The sequence below is a fragment of the Scylla paramamosain genome, chromosome 2 (assembly GCF_035594125.1).
Source record: "Scylla paramamosain isolate STU-SP2022 chromosome 2, ASM3559412v1, whole genome shotgun sequence".
Lineage (NCBI taxonomy): Eukaryota > Metazoa > Arthropoda > Malacostraca > Decapoda > Portunidae > Scylla > Scylla paramamosain.
In genome coordinates, this window is record NC_087152.1 from 35,684,317 (window position 1) to 35,686,816 (window position 2,500).

A 2,500-nucleotide genomic window follows, 5' to 3' on the forward strand; every position below is an offset into this window, starting at 1 on the left:
GATACCAGCGGCTAGTGCGTCAGGCCTTACGGTATTATGTATCATCCCTGAAAGTGGAGAGCATTGATCTATACACATCGTTTTGTATCTTCGGATGGGGTTACCTCTTTCTGGTTAATTAACTACTACTACTACTATTACACACACACACACACACACACACACACACACACACACACACACACAGAGAGAGAGAGAGAGAGAGAGAGAGAGAGAGAGAGAGAGAGAGAGAGAGAGAGAGAGAGAGAGAGAGAGAGAGAGAGAGAGAGAGAGAGAGAGAGAGAGAGAGATTTGTCTAATGGGAGTGGCTACGAATCTTATAAACTGACAGCGGGGTTGATGGCTCACATGAAACATGATAAGACCGAGAGGAGGCTTGGTTCACAGCACGCCATGTATCTGTTGACCGCATCCGGCTCATTCCTTCCCCTGATTATTCACTTGGGCACACTTACTAAAAAAAACGTTACTCCGACATGTATCAGTCTCCCATCTGGTTGAGAGGAGCAGGATGTCCCATGGCTTTCGTGTATGTATGGATGTACAGACACTGATTGACGGATAGACGGGCAGCCGCTTCACACTGGCAATAGTTGTCAGGGGACGATCGAATGCAGGGTTGGCTGTGTGATGAATAATTTATGCATGAAATGTATTTGTACTTGAGATCAATACGCCGAATGAACACTTGGAACGTTAGAAGAGGCAAATTAGAGAACATAATACGAGTGTTTCCGTGATGGGATGGAAGGAAATGAAAAGCTTAACAGGAAGCCGGAGGAAGAGAGTGCCAGGGCGAGTCGGTCGCCGGGGAGGTGGAGGGGCCGGAGGGAGGCGGCCAGCGGACCTCAGTGTGTGTCTGGCCTCGGAGGTGATAGCATCGACCCTCGCCCCGCCACGCGTCGCTCCAGAGGCGAGTGATACCTCAGCCGACTCAGACCGCGTCATTGCTGAAAAAAACATCAACCATTACGATGAGAAGTGATAATTCATTGCACTAATACATGACACAGTTGCGGCAGTCATCGTATGTTTTATTCCTGGTTTGTGGATACTTTTTTTTACTTTTTTACTGCACTAGTTGCCCGCCGTGAAGTAGCCTGTGAGGTGGTGCCGCTAGGAGCCTGCGAGTCTGCCCCAGCCGCTGCAGAGTCGAAGAATGTAACACTGCAGCAAGTAAAGCTAGAAGACCACTACACTGTGTTCGATGTGCCGCCGTTACCAATGAGAGATGTGAGCAGTAATGAGCGATAGACCCGAGGCAACAGCGAGCGATGAAAAAACTCCCACTGCTGCTTACTGACTTAACTTGCTGTATACTGTTCGTGTGTGTGTGTGTGTGTGTGTGTGTGTGTGTGTGTGTGTGTGTGGTGTGTTAGATAATAGCAATGATGGTGATAATGATGATAAATTATTCACTCCAGATGCATGCAGTGTTAAGCTGGAAGTTATACATTTTGAAGTTATGAATGTCGGAAGGGGAATATATCTTTCGTAATGGTCCGTGGTATAAGTGTTCTTGAGAGAGAGAGAGAGAGAGAGAGAGAGAGAGAGAGAGAGAGAGAGAGAGAGAGAGAGAGAGAGATAGCATAATGTGAATGACTGAATTTAATGGTCTTTGTGTGTGTGTGTGTGTGTGTGTGTGTGTGTGTATGTGTGTGTGTGTGTGTGTGTGTGTGTGTGTGTGTGTGTGTGTGTGTGTGTGTGTATACCCGTCTGTCTTTCTGTCTGTCTTTGTCTTTATATCTGCCTATCTTTCTATCTACTGTTCTGTTCGTCCATATATCCGTGTCTGTCTGTCTGAATGTCCATCCATCTATCTGTGTCTGTCTCTGCGTGTTTGTGTGTCTGTATGTCTGTCTCTGCGGTGCCTAGGATAACTAGACCGCGCCAACAGACAGAAGGCCAGCACACCGGGATGGCTATAGTGGAAGCTTACCTGAAGACACCACGGTTAGCCCAATTATTTCCGTGCCGCAGTAACGTGATGCCCTGAGTACCTGCACACTGATGGCAGATGATCAATACCTGAATACTCATGATAGAAGATGATCAATAGAAAACCAAACACTTCAGTTGTAACGTATGATTAACTAACGATAAGAAAAAAAAAAAAATGGAAATAAATTTAATAGTTTTTTTTTCTTTAACACAGACAAGGTATTGGTTACGTTATGATTATATTGGTATCAAGTTATCAGTTAGTTATTATCGCACGCGCTATTTGCCTCCGCGTTGCTGACGTCACGCGTGGTGATAAGTGTACGGGGTTTATATATAGTTGAGTTACGTCATTAGTCTGCGTGTGTGTGTGTGTGTGTGTGTGTGTGTGTGTGTGTGTGTGTGTGTGAAAATGAATCAGTGATTGAAGGTTACTTTTTTCTTACTTATTTTTTTTACACGATGCCGAAAAAATATCTTTTCTTTTTCCTTGTTTACATTTTTTTAAGCAGAATGGTGAAAAAGATATTATTGCTTGAGTTTTAAACACCATCTTTGT

The 2,500-nt window shown here is 44.7% G+C and overlaps 1 protein-coding gene across 5 annotated transcripts in view; it reads left to right on the forward strand.

Moving 5' to 3' along the window:
- The window catches only part of LOC135114105 (protein turtle homolog B-like), a 192,257-nt gene that overhangs the window by 29,409 nt on the left and 160,348 nt on the right, over positions 1 to 2,500 (forward strand). The window contains exon 1 of one of the 5 annotated variants that reach the window (XM_064029818.1): positions 850 to 913. The exons of 2 other annotated variants lie outside the window; for them this stretch is intronic. The gene's annotated coding sequence lies outside the window, so the exon portion shown is untranslated. Of the gene's footprint in view, positions 1 to 849; positions 1,044 to 2,500 lie in introns of those variants that run through there. 2 more of the 5 variants (XM_064029826.1, XM_064029833.1) reach the window with 2 other exon arrangements.